A 20,779-nucleotide genomic window follows, 5' to 3' on the forward strand; every position below is an offset into this window, starting at 1 on the left:
ATTGCCTCTGTTTCCTGATTCCCTTTATTCTTTTCTGTTTCTGAAAAGTCACACATGAATCAAAGCCCATGTTAACAAAACACCCACGGTTCGGTCCACAGTGGCTCCCAGGGTTCCCCATCCCTGCTCTGTACCTGCCTGTCTGTCCTCTGAGCGGTTGCTGAAAGGTTTCTGACCAAGGGAACATAGGGCAAGAGATGGTCTTTGACAGCTTCAAGCTTTCATGACCAAACCCGTTGTCACTTCCCTGGGACTCTCTTGTGTTCCATCGCTTTCTGCCCAGTATCCCGGAACTTCGCAAGCCAGCACTGGTGTTTCGAATGGCCTTGCACAGAGGCCACAGTGGAAGCAGCGTAGGAGTGCCCAGGCTACTAGGGAGAAAGGGACTCAAGCTCAGGATTTCGCTTCCACTGAACAAACTGTCTTTCCTGCCATCCTGCCTCCCTATACTCTGGAGGAGAAGAGGAGGAGAGGCCTGTGGGGGTGGACCAAGCCCTGCCTGGCTGTTGATCTTCCTGACAATCAAACACCTCTTTGTGGCTGCCAGACGGTTGCGCATCGATCTCTTCCTGGTGGTGAAAGAGAGGACGTTTTGTCCACTGGTCCGCTGGCAAGTTGTCTCTCCGTGTGCTCCGGGGACAGGTGGCCGGGGCATTAGCTGCGAGCATGCTGGAAGTGCAGAGTGTCAGGTCCCTCCCAGGGGTACTCAGTCGGAATCTGCCCTTTGCCGAGAAACCCTGGGCATCAGAGCCTGAGAGGGTCGTCCCCCCAAAAGCACTGTGGAATGTTCCACAGAGGGAGCGCTAATGGGCCACCTTGATCCACCAGTGGGGAAGGGGTGGTTGTTTCCTGGGCCCTTTGGGCCATTTCTCTCTGCCGAGAACCCCCTGAAGGGTTGATTCCCCAGTGGCCCTGGTGGGGATGGTCCTGGGAGAAAGGAAAGAACACCCCCCAGGCTGGGACTTAGAGTCGAGATGGAAGCTAAGCCTGCACCCAACAGCAGGAGCTCCAACTCGCCCAGGCTGAGCGACTGCTCAGGAGCTCTGTGTTGTGCTTTGGCTAGGTCCTTATGTGTCAGCTGATGGTATTGGGGATTTTTCTTGTGGTGCTGGATCCTGTCTTCTTAGATTCCCTGGCGCTGTATCTGCAAGGTTGGGGACCCTTGGCGTGTCCTTTTGCTTCCATGTAATTTTGGACATCCTCTTTGGATTCCGGGTTGACCCAGTGCTGGTTGGGTAGCATGTAATTGAACTTCCATGGATTCGTGGTCTCTCCAGGGTTGCTCTTAGGGTTCATTTGGCGTTCCGTAGCATCGTGCTGAGAAAAGATGCGTGGGATGATATCCATCTTTTGGAGTTTGTTGAGACTTGGGTTGTGCCCTAACGTGTGATCTACTCTGGAGAATGTTCCATGTGCACTGGAAATCCAGCACTGCGGATGCTGCGGTTTCAGGGTGGAAGGTTCTGCATCTACGTGTTGAAACGGGTGCATCCCTCAAAGCCATAGATTCCCTGTTGATTGTCAGTTTGGATCCTGTGTCCATTAACTGATGTGGGGTGTTAGAGTCCCCCACTGCATGGTACGGCTGTCAAAGGTGACTTTATGTTTGTTATGCACTGTTGGATGCCTTTGGGTGCTCCCATGGTGCGTGTCTACATATTTCGAGATGTTCTCTCCTATTACATGGCCTCCCTTGCGAGGAAGTAGTGTCCTTCTCTGTGGCTTCGTACCTCCCCCCTTTGGTTCAGAGTCTGTTGTGTCTGGAGAGAAGGATTCCTACCCTTGCTTCGTTTCGCATCCATTTGCATGATAGACGCTTCTCCCCTGCTCACATTCCATGTGTGTGTTGGTCTACCGCGTCAGGCGAGTTCCCCATTTCAGACAAGTGAGTGGAACATGGGTGTGTCACCTGGTGGATGATGGAGACCAGGGACTTCAGAACCACCTGGACCTGACAGTGCCCTTGGCCAGCCAGGAGAGTGTGGGGTTTCTCTGGTCAAGGATCTGAACCTTTATCCTGGCAAGGGAGAACCAATCTCTGCTCCATCAGGCCCCAGCCAGGGAGCAGTGGCTACCATGGACCTGACCAAGAGGGTCAGGGGCCTGAAGGGCCCCACGGCCTTGCCAAGAACTGCGTAAGGAAATGCAGGATGGCTGGACATCCTAGCTCCTAGGTCAGCATAGACGTGAATAGAGCCAGAGACACCTCCCAGTTTCTTTCGTTTTTCTCCAGCCTCACCCAAAAGAAGCAGGGAAAAGGAATCCAGAGATCCTGGATAAGGATCCCAGGGGGATTCCAGTCTTGGTAAAGGGTGAACCTGGAGAGCCTCTAGGGAAACTGAGGACGGGACGTCCTGCCTGCCCTTCTTCCATTTACAAAATATCTTCCTCAGATTTTGGAGCTTCCACAGGCAGGGTTGAATCTCTTTGCATGTGTTTTCCCTACATCGTGCTGATGCAATTCAGGAGACTGAACTCGACAACCGTCAGTCCCAAATACTGGGTCCAAACCCGCACAAACACACGCACACGTAGCATATCCCCAAGGAAGCAAGACATCGTCCTCCTTGCTTTAGAGGGTAGAGTAGCAGCCCCTCTCCTGGGCAGCACATAGTTCTGGGGAGGGGAAGGAACTCTCCAGGACTCGCCTGGTCAGGGTTTGTTGCCTTCCTGGGGAAGGACCTGCAACGTCTCCATCTCAGGGGTCCTGAGGGCTGTGTCTGCTGTTTGCCCAGATGCCTGACACAGAAATGAACCTGTCCTCTGAGGAAACGGCATTGGGAGGTGCCACCAGTAATGAGTAGTGCCACCAGAAGTGAGGAGGGCTGGCTCCTCTCCTTTCTGCCCCATTGAATAGCTGCTGACTCTGTAAGATTTCTGGGTTCAGGAATGAAGAAGAGAGTCTGTACACGTTGTACATTACCGTAGGAAATAAAAGAACCAAACGCACACGTGGGCAGGTAGAGGAGAATATAAAAACCTTTATTATTATTATTATTATTATTATTATTATTACTACTACTACTACTATTATTATTTGGGTAAGAAAACTTTAATCCCAAGGGTTCTCATTCCTTTTTGTTGTTGTGGTGGTGGTGGTTGTGGTTAAATAACAACCCTTTAATTATATTCAATATTGCCCCTTCCAGAACAAGTAATTCTGTATGGGAGAGGAAGGGGTGTTGAGCAGCGGATGGGGCTCGTGCACCACAAGTAGCCCAGGGGCCGAGGGGCAATCCTTGGCTCAGCCAGTGTGCACGGGTTCAGGTCTGATGGTGGCTGTAGCCAGTGGTCCTGGTGCTTGTGTTCTGCTGGCCAGCTAGGACCGCGGCTCCAGCTGGCATGACAGGTTGTAGCTAAGGACAGAGGGACACCTGTGAGTTGAGCAGCAGCTGGCATTCAGGAGTCCCTCCCAGGGTTTTCCCACAGCTGGTGTCTGGCTGCCCAGGGAGCCCTAGAAGGAGGATCCCAGGCGGGGCCAGCAGAAAGAGTCCACCCCGACGTCGCCTGACCCAGCTCCTGAGTGGGCCTCACCTGTCCTCCTCGCTGAGCCGCTCCACAGCCCAGAACCAGGCCGTGAATGGATGCTGGGGCTCTAGGCAGTAATTCTCTGCCGCCGCCTGGAGCAGCATGATGTCCGTGAGGACTCGGTATTCCTGGGCCGGGACAGAGGCACAGGATGCACCCTGAGCCTGGGTGGGGAAGCTACAGGGCCAGGTGAGGGCCGAGCAGCGGGACAGGGGTCGGGTCCTGGGTCTTGGCACACATGACCACCCTCCTGCATGCAACTTCGTCTGGTCCCAAACTGTTCTCAGAGGCTAGTAGAATTAGCCCCTCCTCCATCAAGGGAAGTTCTCCTTGATGCCCTTGTGGATCCCTACTGACTGACTCGATGGGTCTTGCACTTCATTCTTAGCAACCTGTCCCAGGAAATGGGAGATGGAGGGGAGTGGATGGAGCCAAGCAATGTTCTTCCCAGGGGCGTCTCTGATAGGGTCTGCCTGCCCTTCCCTACAGCCAGGGCTACGTATGCTCACCTTATTCTTTTTGCGGTGGTTGATCTCATTGCCCTGGAAAGTAGACAACCATTGTCCTTCAGAAAGAGGCCCCCGGTCAGTCCTAGCACCTTACACCCACCCGTTCTGAGGCTGCGCGTAGGCCAGGACCCCGGAGTGGGCCGCCAAGCCACACACACAATGAGACTGGGGTTAGGGCAAGCCCTGGGGTCCAGAGGAAGGAAGACTGGGGGATGCTGAAAGGGCTCCCGGTCAGCACCCTGCAGCACAACACTCTGTGGTGACTGAAGGGAGCGGCAGACGCCTCAGGCAGGCAGGATCTGCTGGGCTCCTGAAGTGTGGCTGATGTGCAGGGTCCTGACTTCACTGTCCCCGACAGGCAAGGTCTGAGGGAGAGGCTGCAGCCCATGCACACAGAGCGCATGCAGCTTCACCTTCAGGATGCGCTGGTGCTTCCCCAGTCTTGGGCCACCCGTCTGGGTGCAGACTCCCTTCCCTCAGCACTGAGATGGGCGCAGACTCCCTTCCCTCAGCACTGAGATGGGCAAGAGATGCCAGTTCTTAGGGGCGGCTGTGAGGCTGTGGGGAAGGGAGGTCTCCGAAGGACTCAGAGCTCAGGGCTCAGTCCGGGGACTCTCTGCTCCCTGTCCTCAGGACTCTGGTCCCTCCTCCACAATCCTCAGGCTCACCCACCTCCAGGTAGTCCTCCATTGCTGTATCAAGCACCACCAGGTCGGAGAGGAAAGTGCCAAGGTATGGGACGACACCCTGTGTCATGAGGGGTAGGTTTGGGATGAGTCCCTGCTGTCTGGTGCCCACAGGGGCCCTCCCCGAAAAGACTTCAGCATCCTGGCCCACCCCACTTTCCCACATGGAAAAGGGCCTAGGACCCTTAGTTGCTTCCCCTGGATTCGCTTTCCCCTCACCCTCCCAGAACATCAGACTCCTCCTAATCCCCTCCAGGGCCTGCTTTTTGAAATTCAAAAAACCCCCTGGCTATGGAGCCCCGGGCCCCTCCCCAGCCCCAAATCCATTCTCTACCCAGCCTGCTAGACTCCTTCCTCCTGGTCCCCAGGAAAGAAGACATTGAGCAACTGTGGCGGCAGGCAGGAGGTGGAGCTGGAGTGGCAGGTCCCACCTGTCCTGATCTGGACGCTTCTAGCCCTCAGGGAGGAGCCCCTCTCCCCTGGCCTTGGAGGCCCTGTCCCTCAGGCACACTCACCTTCTTGGGCAGCCCCTTCCGCGCTCTCTGCAGCTGCCTCACCAGGCTGGCCAGTTTGTTCGAGGGCCGCTTCTAGAGGGCCAAGGACAAGATCCTTGAGAGCAGAATAGCCTCAGTCCCCTTGCGCCCACCGTCTTGGACTGCAGACCCTAGACGTCCGACCTACGTCTGCTGATACTGACGCTCCATTCCCCTGAAGCATGCCACGAGTCCTTCTAGAACAATCTCAGCTCCCCCATTCAGTCCATGGGGGACCTGGAGCTTGGAGCCTGGCCTCCCTGAGCCTGTTTTCCCATGGGCAGAAGGGGGAACTCCACCTACCTCCTGCGGTCTCCTGAGCACTCAGGATCCTCTTAGGATCATCATTTTTGTGGCCCACAACCCATCCCCACCCCATCTGTGAGCAGGGGCCTGTCCTCTGGGCTGTCCGCGTTCATGTGGGCCCCCATGTGGACCTTCTCGATGGATGGACACAGAGAGACCTGAAATCTAGCCTAGGGAGTCTGGATGGGCAGCACCCGCTTGTCCCAGCCCCAGGGGGAATCTTCAGCCCAGGCTGTCAGCACATTCCTGCCAAAGGCTTCTGCTCCCCGAGGAATGCTTCAGGCCATTCCCTACTTCATCCACACAGGATCACGCCTCCTCCCACCCCTCTCCTGTCCTTGGAGCCCTGCACCTCCCGTGCTACCTTGATGAGTAGTTCCCTGCCCTGGGGGTTGCCTTCTGTGCAGAGCTGTTGGAATGTTCGGAAGCTCTTCCTGAAGAGAGGGAAAGAAGTTAGGCTCAGGGGAGTCCTAACGTGGCAGGGTAGAGTGCGAGTCCCTTTTCTTGGAGCAGCCCCGCATGTCCACGGGGCTGGCTGAGGGTTTGCTCTGGGCTGCTCTGAGCACTGGGGTCTTCGTAGGACATGGGAGGGCGTTCTCCTGGGCGTCCCCCTGGGCGTCCCTTCCCAGCTTAATTGAACAGCTCGGTTTGGGTGGGGTTCTGGCTGAACCATGGGCAGAGACTTCAGTGGCTGCCAAGTCACCACGTGGAAATATGGAATTCAGCTGAGGCCAGGGTGGGGCATGGAGGACATTGGATTTCTCAAGCAGGAGGCCTGGTGGCCTGTTCCCCAGGAAGGCTGAGAGGAGCAGCCCCGGGCCCAGGTCCTTTGGTCAGGGTTTGCTGCCTCCCAGGAGGTCCAAGCTGACTGAGGGGGGCAAAGGACAGGCCTGTGGGAGATCCCGCCTCCATCCTGGCCCCTCCTGCAGAGAAGCCTCCTCACCTGGAAACGTTGTCCCATGTCCTCTGCAGGCGGTGGATGGAGGCACTCTGCAGAGCCGCCAGGATGGCACGCAGGGAGGAGTAGTTCCCTAGGATCTGACAGGCCTGGGGGAGGGAGGAGAAGGAGCTGTCAGTGGGAGAGCAGGAGCCCCAGATGCTCGAGAGCTTTAGTGCCCCCCTCGGTTTAGGGCTCCCCCACGGGTGAAGCTGATGTCCAGGGAGCTGCAGAAGGGCACAGGTCAGCCCTAAAGAGGAACACTGCTGGCGAGAGGGAGGATTTTCCCTCACTGCAAAGGAGGCGTCACGTGGGAACTGAGCGTCCCAACGTTGGGCCATGCCCCCGGGAGGAAGAGCCTAGGGACCACAGGCCTTAGAGCAGGGCCTTCAGCCCTGAGAAGGGAGCGAGACAGAAGAGCAGTTCCCGAGGCTCAGGCGAGCCTCAGGGAGCTGGGCCTCCCACAGCATACCTTGGCCACCCGGATCCAGTGGCCCACCACCACGGCCCTGTCCCGGGCTGTCATGCTTGGGTCGCCAAGGCACGTGGTGACGATGCAGCTGGCCACAGCATTGAAGTGGGCGATGGTGGCCCGGACTGTGGGTGCCAGGTGCTCGTTGCCAGGCCTGTTCCTCCGGGACCAGACGGAGCCCAGGCACTGATGGGGCACCACCTTCTTGAACAGCTCCTAGGGGACAGGGGGAGGTGTGTTGAGCCCCACACATGTTCGCCCATGCAAGACTCATGTCCTCGGGAGGGGTCCCAGGTCAGAGCTGGAGCTCAGGAGGCTGCGAATGTGGCCGGAGCCTGCTTAGAGAGCCTGCATTTCATGCCCCTCTTCTTCTCCGAGGGAAGCCAGTGCGGGACGCCCCAGGAGCCAAGAGAGGCAAGGGAAGGGAGGGAGGCGTGTGCACCCTGATCATTCCATGTCCAGGGGGCCGCACCAGGTGGTGCTCCCAAGGGGGCATCTCCTCCTCCAAATGCTCATCCCTGCGGTCCCTGTCTCCTTACAGGTGCCATTGTCACCTGGTGGCTGAAAGCATGGCTTTCCGTGTCTAGCCTGTCCTTCAGGACGCATCAGATGCCTAAGCCAGGTTGATGGTGCTCAGGCTCCCAGGCAGATGGGTGGGCGACCCATGGACGGGATTGCACACAGGGAGCTGCCCTCCTCCCCGCGGGGGACCAGAGCCTTCCCATTTACGGGCTCTCGCTTCTGAGTCATTGCATCTGCGTGGTACCTCTGCCTCAGTCCTTCTCAGTGCCTGTCTCCACAGTCCGCAGCTGGACAGTGAAAGCTCAGGTCTAAAAACCCTGATGGGTTTCCCCGGTCGGTTAGGGCTGCAGCTGAGATCTGGCCCTATATCCTAGGAGTCCACATCAGGGAAAAGCCGGTATAGGGCAGCGGAGAGCAGAAGAAAAGCCGGCCCTGCCCTCCTACCCTGGGGGCCCAGCTGCTCACCGCATCCATGTAGGTGAGCTGCTCTGCCACCAGCTTGGGAGGGAAGTCCAGGAGGTCAGGCTCCTTCTCTTTGAGCCGCTTCTTGGGTTGGCAGGATGCCTCTGCGGCTGGAGTGGGCTCAGTGGCACCTGCGACAGCTGGCGTGCAAACTCCCAGGCAAGCCGATGGCCCAGCCGTCTGTGCCTCAGGACCCGGCGACCATCCGTAACCTAGGAGCCCCTGTTCCAGTTCTGGAGCAGCCGGTGGAGGGGAGGCTGGCTCGGACCCTGAAGGTGATGGCTGATGCAGAGCCAGGGTTGCCTCTCGCTCCATGGGAGGCTCTTTGGCCGGCTCAGCTGCTGGAACGCGTCGCATAGCGGACACGGGGGTGGGAGTAAGGGGAACGATTCAGCCACATCACTGACACTCCATGTGCCTTTCCCTGAACAGGACGGATCCCATGGCCTTTCAAGGAATACCCAGCCCATGAGCCCCATCCCAGATGGCCTTCCCAGCTTGCAATGCCCCTTACCCTCCGCCTCAGCCTCTGTGAGCTGCAGAAGTTCCCGCCGCCTCAGCGGAACGGGGGCATGGGTGTTTAGGTCCCGGTCATGCCACGTGACGTGCACATAGGCCCCCTTGACCTCCACATGGGCAGTGTGCAGGGACTGCCCGATATCCTGCCGTGTCTGCTCAGGCCAGGTTCCCAAGATGGGACACAGAGTGCTGGGGAAAGTCAAATGTGGGGCAGAGTCAGAGACCTGGCCTTCCCTTCCTTTTCCACGCTACTCCCACAGCACCATCCTTTCGGTGTGGGCCCCACAGAATGGCGCCAGCCCACTTGCAACCCCTCTGGAGCTGTCCTTGCTGACTGCTGACCACGTGGGATGAGGGAGGGACCTCCCATAGGTCTGTCCTTTGGCCCCTCAGTCATGCATCCTCCCTGCAGACCAGTGTCTGGGCTTTGGTTGGAGGCCGACGGGTGAGTGGTCCGGTCCCCACCCTTTCTGTCCTTGGCCCCACTTGTGGTGGTCAGCGGAGGTGGATATGGATAGGGGCAGGCGGAGCAAGAATGGACCATCCAAGGGATGGCTGTTGTAGGCACCAACTCAGCCCACAATGGGCTCTGCTTCCCAGAGTGCTTGGCATCCCGTCCACACCTCTCTCGGACTCTTTGGCCTCTTCAGAGGAAGCTGCCCCACTAAGCTCTCCCATGGAAATCGAGAGTCCTGGGAGATCCATGGTTCTGAACATCCCTCGCCAGCAACATCCCCTGTCGCCTCCCACCCTGCTCTGTGGAGGCAGCAGGACCTCCTCTGGCACCCAAAGACCTATCCTGTTCTTCCTTGATCGTAGAGTGCATCCTCGTGGTCCCAAGAGAGGTGGATCCATTCATCCCTAGAGTAGGTCACAGAGATGCCCCATCTGATGAACGCTAGACATGCGTGCTTAGGATGTGGAGAGTGCCTATGTGACCCTGGGACGAGAATGGAGACCCAGACATTGTCTCTACGTTACCCATTCACTGCTCTTGGTGACTAGAGAGAGCCTGCATTCCTAGGTGCTTAAGAGCCATGATTGAATGAAATCATCCCAAACAGGACTTTGCAAATCCTGAGTGGCCCTTGGGCTGCTCTGCCTGCTCCCAGTGTCCCCTCGACCTGGGCACATCAAGGACCACAGTCAGGACCAGCTAGATGGCATCTCAGAGGTCCTTTGCCAATAGGAAAGCTGCCAGCTTTCCGTTTCCTTTCTCTAGACCCAGAAGGACCACAGGCCTGTGAGGGTTGAGCCTGAACGCGTCTTCCCTGGAGAGGGAAATGTTCAGCGCGAAGACGCCCAGCATGTCCAGCAGCCCTTTCTGAAGAGCCGGGCCCCAGAGAGGCGCGTGCCATGTTTCCTCCCATGACTCCCTGCAGTCGCCCTACGAGGTTCATCCTCTTAGCACCTCCACTTTTCCGGACAGGAGAGGGAAAGTCAGAGAGGTGCAGTGACATTCCCAAGTCCTACAACTAGTAGACGGAAGGCTCCCCCTTGTGCTGGCTATGAGGTGGGCACTCACCGAGGGAACTGGTGATCCCGGACCTGCCGGGCTGACGGGAACATCTGATAGATGGAGAACATGGTGGTGACGATTGAGAGGCTTCTATCCGGGAAGGATAGCAGCAGGGAATGTCTCCATCTCTGCACTGTGCCTTGTTTGAGCTCCAGCATCGTGCAGGCCTCGTCCGGGGACAGGGATGATGCCTTTTCCAGCAGGCAGACAAGGGGGCGGGGTGGGGAGCAACATAGTCAGCTTCAACGCCGTGAAGCCCCAGGAAGAGCAGGGTCTGGAGCTCAGACTGCATCCTCCCATCCCTTTGGGAACTTGGGCAAGACGACGAGGGACTTGTGTGCCCACCCAGAAAAAAGGTTCTTGGCTGAAAACCTAAAACCAACCTCCAAAGGACCCATCTAGGCTTAAATGTACTGGTGACTTCAACATGTGTGGTTCGCTGGACAGCAATAGCCTGTCTGTCTCTTCCTAGCCCGTATGAAGATCTGTATGTGTATGCCATGGAGTCATGAGGAAGGAGCCCTACTGTTGAGAGGAGAAAAGAGAGGTTGAGAATCTCCAAGCCTGCTCAAGGTCATCCGCGTTGGGTCTGAGATCTGTCCAAAGCATGGGCTACATGGCATTTCGCCTATGCTGATGCGGTTTGGCCTGTTGCTGTCAGGGGCAGAAAGGTTCAGGGGGAAACCACCTTCCTTGGCAGGCCCCAGGGCAGCCAGTTGTGTCTAGTCTGGGCTGTGGGCTGGCCCCGGTCATCTCTGGGTCCTGAGACTGGCCATGAACCTGGGCCCGTTCTCACCCCAGACCAGGACTGGATGTTGTTGGTGGCCTGAGGTCCCTGCTGCTTGTCAAGGGAGATGGAGTAGCTGAAGCCTTGCAGCAGCTCATGCCAGAGCCAGCTACCTGGGCCAGGAGGCATCGGAGGCCTTCCACCCAATCTTTGGGTCTACGGTCTGGCAGATGGAGTGACCCAAATCATCTGTGAGGACCCTTGAGGTGCCCTTTCCTTGCAGCATTGCTGGAATGGCAAGCAGTTTGAGTCACGTCAAGTTCCAGCAGCAATGCTAGACCGAGTCACTGTAGCAGACCACGTCCTTTAGAAAGGGGGACTGTGAGGACCTAGAGGGAAAGAGCCTGTGAGCTGGTGGACCTCCTAGGATTCGATGTGTTCTGAGAGTTGATACATTCCAGAAAGACCTGTAGAATGGCTTGATCCCACCGGCCCTTTTGTAGGTTCAATCACCCTATCTGGTATGAGGATTTAGAAGGGCGTGGGCCAGTTCTCCAGAACCCAGCTGGGTTCTCCACTTGTTAGCTGGCATGAGTAGGGAAAATCGTAAAACCCGTGGGAAAAGGCCAAGATACTCATGGCTTTGTGAAAAGCAACACAAGGCCAGAGGAAAGAAATCAAAACAACTTCCCCTCATGCCACGGAAAGCATTCACTCTATTCTCTACCAGTCCCACGTAGGTGAAGAGTGTCTTCCTCCCTTACTTACCCATAGGTGTGGCATATGTGCGGAGGTGTGGGTTACTCTGGGGTGGGGCCGGTGGAATAGTCAAGTGGAAACACTCTGGGAAGGCCCCAGGTTTGTCCCCATCGTTGCATGGGGGCCCTGGGTGTGGAGGAGCTTCTTCCTATTCTCACCTCAGAGCAGCACTGATCCTGGGTGGCCTGGGACACCTGACCCTTGTCCAGCGAGTTGGAGTCGTTGAAGTCCCCAGCCAGCTCATTCACAGTCTCTGGGGTGCAGCTCTGAAAAGGCAGTGCCCCATAGACACAGGGCCAAGAGCCATTAGCAGCCTCCCGGAACATTGCCACCAGGGGACACCCCCACTAGACATCGTGTTCTCCAGTTCAGGCTAAGAGGGATGGCTGAAAAGACATTGAGCAAGGACGTAGCCAGAGGACACTCTAAGGCTCATGACTACCATGAGCCTTATCATTGTGTCACCCTCCCCTTTTCATCCAGCCTGCTATGACCTGGGGTATGAACATGACAGATGGGTCCAGCCTCCAACACCAGGCAGCTTGCTTCTGCCCAGGAAGGGCATATCCCTCATCCCCTGTCCCCACTTCTACAAACACACACACACACACACACACACACACACACACACACACACAACAGGGAGAGAGAGAGAGAGAGAGAGAGAGAGAGAGAGAGATGCGCTCCCACACAGTAAGGGACAGTGGTGTGTGCCCGCTGAGGTGGGACCACAGTTGTTGCCCACTCTCCAGTGGGCTGCCCCGAGCTGCCTTGTGTTACCTGTTGGTGTCTCCGGCCCCATGACCAGAAGCTTCGGAAAAGAGGGCTGAAGCACTGTCTGCAACTGCAGTCATGTCTCTGGCTCTGGGCTCCTGTGGGCCCAGCACCCCTGGAAGTAGGAAGACAACAACTGAACATGGTGTTCTGTCGAAGGTCTCCACTCAAGTGTGCTGGAGAGCAGGTTGCCCTTTGAAAGTGGGTGCCTGGTTGCCAGAGTTCTAAGTTCAGTTGGGGCCTATCATGAAGAATATGAGGTCACGCTTTCAGGATTCTAATACCTGGGGCCCTTCCTAAAGTCACCCCCTCTCTGCAGCCCCTTCACTTGGCTCTTGACCTCTCTTCCCCGGGACTGTACACAATGAGCCAAAAGTGCCAGAGGCACCATGCTCTGGAATTGGCACTCAGGTCCTCCCTTTCAGGAGACAGAGCTGAAGTCAGACGTTTGTTCTCTGTCCTTTCCCACTCCTGTGTCCTCAGTCATTGTGTGTCTCCCCTAGTGCCCACATTCCCAACCTGCATAGTGGGGACCAGGGAGAATCTAGTTCCTTGGGACATCTTAGGGTGTATGTAGACCGTATTTGTGGTATGTGTGCGACGGTGTCACGGGAAATCAGAGGCACACATAGAAGGCCAGATGAATTGCAGGAAGGGGTGGGACGTGGCCTGGAGGAACGCTGCGAGGAGGCCTGGGTCCCGGCTTTGTGTCGTTTTGGAACCGTCCCTTTCCCTCTTGGCGTCATTATAATGGGGCACCATGATGGGGTGGAAATGCACGAAGATGCAGACTTTGTCATCCTCGGTAGTGAAACGGTTCAGTTGTTTCCCACATAGCTTTAGAAGGAGACCTCTTTCCCTCGTTCTGGTATATGAGGGGAGCAGCCTTCACAGTGGCTCCCAGGGATCCTGACCTGTGGTGGAGGCATCACTCTGCAAGCTCTGGGTGGTTAGCGAGTGGCTTCTGAGCCACGCGATGTACTTACTCAACGTGATGAAATAGCATGCCTCGTGTTTCTCTAGATGTCAGGCAAGGAGTTTCGCACTTCCTAGTTTCTTTGCTCATGGTCCACTTCTCCCTTGTTCCCCTTTTCTTCTCGGAATCTGAAGCGAAAAACATGCCCAGATGGTTGGCGCTGCCATCTATCGAGGCTCACAGTGCCAGGATCGGAGGCAGTGGCAAGGCCAACATGCGCCCAGAAACTCAGATTCTGAGTTGAATGGCTCCCCGAATGATGGGTGCTAAGTTGGGGAAAATCCTCTGCTAGTCCAGCCTCAGTTACAACCACAGGCTCACAAGTATGGTGATGTGGAGGAAGCATGCGGAATTGTGCCTCCATTCCTCTTCTGCAACAACTGTGGGGCATTCAGTCCATGCATTTGAAGATGCAGGGTATTGGGGCAATGCCGTTGCAGAGGGACAAGAGATCGCTACCTGTCTCCCAGGCCTGAGGCCCTGTCCCTGCCTTCCTCACCACCCTCTGCTCTGCTCCCAGTTGCTCTCCAGCCACACTGGATGCCTCTTTCATGTCCTCTGGCCAACCCAGCTTCTGGTAGTGAGGCTCTAAGGCAGAGGTGCCTTCCCTCTTCATGACACAGGGCAGCCAGACTTGTGTGGGACTAGCTCCCTTGTTTTTATTCTGTCCTCAGCGCTGTCCCCCTCAGTGAGGCCTTTCGGGCCTTTCTCTCCAATGACTCTGCAGCCCTCTTTCAGAGTATTCTTCGTTTGTCTCACGGAACGCTTGCTCTTTTCTTTCGCATGGCACTGTTTGGTGCGTTGGTCCATCTCTAGACTGTGGGACCCTCCATACTGTGTTGCACAGTGACTTGTGCCAGTGTGCATTCCCACGGATGGTGTCCAAGGGTTCCCTGTTCTCCCTGTCCTCACCGGCATTTGTTAGCTCCTATGCTCCCAACCAACAATCTACCGTAGGATCCCAGAGTTCCACGCCTGGGAACATACTCCTAGACAGCCAAGGAATATGGCCAAGAACTCCCTGCGCCCACCCCCATGGTCAGGAATCCTTGTGAACACCGCTTATTCTGGTCATCCTTTTAGGGCCTAGGAACATGAAGTCATTGTGTTGTGTAGCTGAGACGTGCACAGTGCTCGATGTCAGTTCTTTCAATCCAACTGGGGCCGAAAATATTTTACTATTCATAATGAGCCTCGGGAAAGTTGACTTGGTAAAGGAATGACACGTAAGCAAAACTGGAAACAGCAGAAGCTAAAGTCAGTAGATGACGACAGGCATAGGAACACCCAAGCCCTTGCATCAACAATGGGTTCTGAGTGGGGGGAAAAAATCAGGGAAGGAAAAATCAAGCAGACGAAGGAGAATGTTCAGTTTGGGTTCTGTTTGAAAACATGATCAAGGAATAACAGGTCTCAAGAAATTAACTCTGAAAAATACCTTCTCACATAAAGTTGTCCCGGGTGGGGCAATTCTGTCTTTCAACCTCGAAGTAGGCACAGAAGGACATTTTGTTGGCTCCATGTTGTCTCAAGGAAAATGGCAGAAGTCGAATGGCTGAGAGAGGACCTACCTGGAAAGGGTATAAAGGGCCAGATGAAATGGTCCTGTGTTCATTTCTCCATCTTTGCAGCTTTTCAGTGCAATTTATTTTTAGGTCGTGAAGTCCATGAAGTTCACGGAGTACATTCTAAATGTCTTAAAAAGCATTAATGTCTTTGTCCCAAGCTCCCTGGAACCCACCTTCCCATCTCCTTGGCATCTTGTCCATCTAAAGCTCTTTAGCATGCGTCAGACTCTTCCCGCGAGCGCCTCCTTCCAGCCCTTGGCAAACACCATTCTACTTTCTGTCCTTCGGAGTCCACTCTAGGTAGGTCCTAAGAGTGGAGTCCAAGTTGGTTATCTTCATGCATACTCCTCTCACTTAGCACACCCTCCTCAACGTTCGCCCACGGGGTGGCGCATGTCAATGTTTTTGTCCTCTTTAGCGAATGAATACTATCCCAACGTCTGTATATACAACATCTGTTCCTCCCTGGACAGATACTTGGATTGCGTTCATGGGTTAGCTTTTAGGAACCATGCTGCCATGAGAAGGTGTGCTCAGATAAGTCTCCAGGACCATACTATCCTGTTCATGAATGTGGGTACCTAGCACAGAAGGGCAAGTACTAAAACACATGGTAGTGCGAAAGTTGATTTTTTAAAAACGGTTTATTTATTCATTTGTCAGTGTGAGAAAGAGGCATGCAGAAGCAGGAGAAGTGGCAGGCAGAGCAGGCAGGGGAGAAGCAGGCTCCCGGCTGAGCAAGAAGCCCGATGTGGGACTCCATCCCAGGATCCTGAGACCTCAACAGACTGAGCCACCCAGGTGTCCCACTCAAGTTGATTTTTGTGAAGAGCTGTCATACTGATTTCACAAGCATGCCCTTAAACATTCCTACCACACCCAATCAGCAAGGTTCCTAATTCTCTTTATCTTTGCCATGGCTTGGTCTTTTCCTTTCTCCCGAGTGTTTTGTTTTGTTTTGTTTTGCTTTGTTGTGTTTTGTTTTGTTTTTCTTTTTCCATGGGGAGCCAACCTCATGGATTCATAAAGGTATCTCATTGCTTGCAATTTCCTTCCTTGCGTATAGCTTTGAGGTTATGTCTCTTGCCCATGTGTACATTCACACATCACATTTGACTTGTTTTTCTCTTGTTGTTGATGTTGTTGAGTTCCTGGGATCTCTAGATATTGTGGATATTGAGAACCTGCCAGATCCATGGTTTGCAAACATGCTTTCCCGACTTCTGGACTGTGCTTTCCCTTGGTTGATAACGTCATTCAAGTCACAAAGATTTTAAGTATCCTGAATGTCCAGGGTGTGAGTTTCCTTTTCTTTTCCATCCTGTGCCTTGCAGGTCGTATCCATGAAATCATTGCACAATCCTGTTTTGTGAAGGTGAGGAAGATGGATGCTGCGGCGCTCGGAATTCAGAGAGGAAACAGGATCGCTGGTGGAGGCAGGCAGCAGCAGGAACTGGAGACGCACAGGCCTAATGCTGGGGTCCTGACCAGATGCGATGGCGCGATGATAGGAATAGGTACCTTGGGCGAGCAGGAGCCGTGTACTGGAAATGGTACCCTGCCCATTTGGGGCACCACTGTGTGTGGTGATGGCAGCAGTGAGACATAGGACTGGACATGTCCCCAAGCTCAGCCCTTCTTCAAAGGGAGCCTTTTATTGCCACCTGCTCCAGTCCTGTTTGAAGGGTTTCTTAATCCGACGAGGGACATAGATTTATTCCACGACAAAGGGTGATGATAGTGGTGTGGTGACACCTGTCTCCGAGGAACTTCTCATCCCTCTATCATGAGCCACTGTGACAGGTGAGCCACTGTCTGGAGTCAGCCGCCAAGAAGGGGTTCGAATGCCTCAAGGACACTGGGAACAACCTCCAAGAGGGACCAGTCTGTCATTGCCATGCTGAGCTGAATTCAGGTAAGACCTTTGTACCCTTGTTGTGTGTTCCCAGTTCATGGTCACGTAGTTCTGCAGGTTCTTCTATGGGAGAGAGGGCAGGGCCGTGTCTGAAGGGGAGCTGGAGAGCTCTGGCACGTCCACGACTGAGATGGAGACTTTGCCCCTAGTCATCCCTCAAGTGAACAAAGGGATGGATGTCATGCAGCATCCACCTTCCAGCCAGTACTATTCATGCCACCTTTCTGGAAAACTTGTAGTGAGGCCCTTGGAAAGGTTGGGGGGGGGCGCACCTGTAGTCACTCCTGTGGCACATAGGGATATTACCTGCTTGGGGTGAGTCACCTTGAAGAAAAAAAGGGTTTGCCCCCTGTCAAGAGTGCTCCGAAATGACTAGAAGGGCATGAGGACTGCAACTGGTGAAAGCCTGTTTGAAAAACTTCTTTAGGGCTGAAAGGGGTAGAATGTCCTGAGCATTGCCTTTTCGTGAATAGGCTATGTCATTTCCTTGCTTGAGGGAAGAAAAGAAATCATCCCGTATTTTCCACTTTGAAAATCAAGGAAACACAGAACCTTGGATTGTATTTTGTTGTTGTTGTGGAAAGTCAGTAAGCCACCGTACAGTTCCTCATCAGCTTCCGAGGTAGTAGTGCCCAGCTGTTCATCAGTTGCGTTTCAACCCCAGTGCTCATCCCATCGCATGCCCTCCTTTATGCTCCTGCCCGAATTGTCCCATACCCGCACCCACCTCCCCTCCAGCAACCCTCTGCTTGTTTCTTTGCTTTTTTTTTTAATTTAATTTTTCTTTATTTTCAGGATAACAGTATTCATTATTTTTGCACCACCCCCAGTGCTCCGTGCAATCCGTGCCCTCTATAATACCCACCACCTGGTACCCCGACCTCCCACGCCCCCGCCCCTTCAAAACCCTCAGATTGTTTTCCAGAGTCTATAGTCTCTCAAGGTTCACCTCCCCTTCCAGTTTTCCCTAACTCCCTTCTCCTCTCTAACTCCCCATGTGCTCCCTGCTATTTGTTAGGCTCCTCTGCTTGTTTCTTAGAGAAGAGCCTCGCATCGTTTTTCTCCCTCTCTGGTGGCTTCCCATTCAGTTTTCCCTCCCTTCCCCTGTGATTATCAAATGGCTTCATGCATAGGTGGAACTTAAGACCCAGGGCAGGGGATCCCAGTGGGCTTTCTTTCAGTGAGGTTATTGTGTACCTTTCCATGTTTGGCCGCATTTCGCTTTTCCTGGGAACTGACCCATTCCAGTGATATGTGTCCATTGTGTGTGGGGGGACGGGGGTTCTTCATTCTTGCTCAGGGAGTTGGGATCCTGATGCTGGTGTCAGGAGAACCTCCTCTGTGTTCCTGTTCCACTGGTGCCCTTTGGGGCCTCCCTTTCCTTCTCTGGAAGACGATGAGAGATCCAGTTGTGCAATGTTTTCCAGAAGGCCCTTTAGCTCAGTCTTCCAGGGGCTAGAAATAGCCAGCTTTGGTTTAGTCCACCAAACACGGGGTAGCAATATTCCCTTCAACTACTCCATGAGGACACACAACCAAGGAGAATGGAAATACCAGAGGAGCGTAGCTCCAAGGGGACGTCGGTGAAATGCTTTTACGACAGCCAATATCCTAGGAAGGTGTGTGTTTTCTGTGATCACAGAGGTGGGCACTGGCCTTTCCATATCAACAGATGTCACTTTTGTCTTTGGGCTCTTTCACTGATCTTTAAGGTGCATTCACGTACAGCCTGAGGAGACCTGATTGGGAAACTCTCAGAGCGTAATCTCATTTTGGTCTCCTAATACCCACCTTTCAAAGACAATTTTGAAAATACAGTCTAATGGACGTACAGTATTTTCGTCGTTTCAGTTGAAGAGTAGGGATTCAGGAATTCTGTATGTGACTCGGTGCTCAGCACAGTAAGTGTCTTCTTAATCCCCACCCCCTCTTCCACCCATCCGCCCACCTGGTTCCCAACAGTATGTTCCCTATATTTGAGCCGGTGTTTTTGATTGCCTCTGTTTCCTGATTCCCTTTATTCTTTTCTGTTTCTGAAAAGTCACACATGAATCAAAGCCCATGTTAACAAAACACCCACGGTTCGGTCCACAGTGGCTCCCAGGGTTCCCCATCCCTGCTCTGTACCTGCCTGTCTCTCCTCTGAGCGGTTGCTGAAAGGTTTCTGACCAAGGGAACATAGGGCAAGAGATGGTCTTTGACAGCTTCAAGCTTTCATGACCAAACCCGTTGTCACTTCCCTGGGACTCTCTTGTGTTCCATCGCTTTCTGCCCAGTATCCCGGAACTTCGCAAGCCAGCACTGGTGTTTCGAATGGCCTTGCACAGAGGCCACAGTGGAAGCAGCGTAGGAGTGCCCAGGCTACTAGGGAGAAAGGGACTCAAGCTCAGGATTTCGCTTCCACTGAACAAACTGTCTTTCCTGCCATCCTGCCTCCCTATACTCTGGAGGAGAAGAGGAGGAGAGGCCTGTGGGGGTGGACCAAGCCCTGCCTGGCTGTTGATCTTCCTGACAATCAAACACCTCTTTGTGGCTGCCAGACGGTTGCGCATCGATCTCTTCCTGGTGGTGAAAGAGAGGACGTTTTGTCCACTGGTCCGCTGGCAAGTTGTCTCTCCGTGTGCTCCGGGGACAGGTGGCCGGGGCATTAGCTGCGAGCATGCTGGAAGTGCAGAGTGTCAGGTCCCTCCCAGGGGTACTCAGTCGGAATCTGCCCTTTGCCGAGAAACCCTGGGCATCAGATCCTGAGAGGGTCGTCCCCCCAAAAGCACTGTGGAATGTTCCACAGAGGGAGCGCTAATGGGCCACCTTGATCCACCAGTGGGGAAGGGGTGGTTGTTTCCTGGGCCCTTTGGGCCATTTCTCTCTGCCGAGAACCCCCTGAAGGGTTGATTCCCCAGTGGCCCTGGTGGGGATGGTCCTGGGAGAAAGGAAAGAACACCCCCCAGGCTGGGACTTAGAGTCGAGATGGAAGCTAAGCCTGCACCCAACAGCAGGAGCTCCAACTCGCCCAGGCTGAGCGACTGCTCAGGAGCTCTGTGTTGTGCTTTGGCTAGGTCCTTATGTGTCAGCTGATGGTATTGGGGATTTTTCTTGTGGTGCTGGATCCTGTCTTCTTAGATTCCCTGGCGCTGTATCTGCAAGGTTGGGGACCCTTGGCGTGTCCTTTTGCTTCCATGTAATTTTGGACATCCTCTTTGGATTCCGGGTTGACCCAGTGCTGGTTGGGTAGCATGTAATTGAACTTCCATGGATTCGTGGTCTCTCCAGGGTTGCTCTTAGGGTTCATTTGGCGTTCCGTAGCATCGTGCTGAGAAAAGATGCGTGGGATGATATCCATCTTTTGGAGTTTGTTGAGACTTGGGTTGTGCCCTAACGTGTGATCTACTCTGGAGAATGTTCCATGTGCACTGGAAATCCAGCACTGCGGATGCTGCGGTTTCAGGGTGGAAGGTTCTGCATCTACGTGTTGAAACGGGTGCATCCCTCAAAGCCATAGATTCCCTGTTGATTGTCAGTTTGGATCCTGTGTCCATTAACTGATGTGGGGTGTTAGAGTCCCCCACTGCATGGTACGGCTGTCAAAGGTGACTTTATGTTTGTTATGCACTGTTGGATGCCTTTGGGTGCTCCCATGGTGCGTGTCTACATATTTCGAGATGTTCTCTCCTATTACATGGCCTCCCTTGCGAGGAAGTAGTGTCCTTCTCTGTGGCTTCGTACCTCCCCCCTTTGGTTCAGAGTCTGTTGTGTCTGGAGAGAAGGATTCCTACCCTTGCTTTGTTTCGCATCCATTTGCATGATAGACGCTTCTCCCCTGCTCACATTCCATGTGTGTGTTGGTCTACCGCGTCAGGCGAGTTCCCCATTTCAGACAAGTGAGTGGAACATGGGTGTGTCACCTGGTGGATGATGGAGACCAGGGACTTCAGAACCACCTGGACCTGACAGTGCCCTTGGCCAGCCAGGAGAGTGTGGGGTTTCTCTGGTCAAGGATCTGAACCTTTATCCTGGCAAGGGAGAACCAATCTCTGCTCCATCAGGCCCCAGCCAGGGAGCAGTGGCTA

The 20,779-nt window shown here is 54.4% G+C and overlaps 1 long non-coding RNA gene across 2 annotated transcripts in view; it reads left to right on the forward strand.

Annotated features, from left to right (window-relative positions):
- LOC309857535 overlaps positions 1 to 20,779 on the forward strand; it is a 99,124-nt gene that overhangs the window by 21,269 nt on the left and 57,076 nt on the right. For both annotated transcript variants that reach the window (XR_014307759.1, XR_014307760.1), the window contains exon 3: positions 16,132 to 16,712. This is a non-coding gene — a long non-coding RNA (uncharacterized lncRNA). The remainder of the gene's footprint in view (positions 1 to 16,131; positions 16,713 to 20,779) is intronic.

Source organism: Mustela nivalis (genome assembly GCF_964662115.1).
Source record: "Mustela nivalis genome assembly, contig: HAP1_SCAFFOLD_854, whole genome shotgun sequence".
NCBI lineage: Eukaryota > Metazoa > Chordata > Mammalia > Carnivora > Mustelidae > Mustela > Mustela nivalis.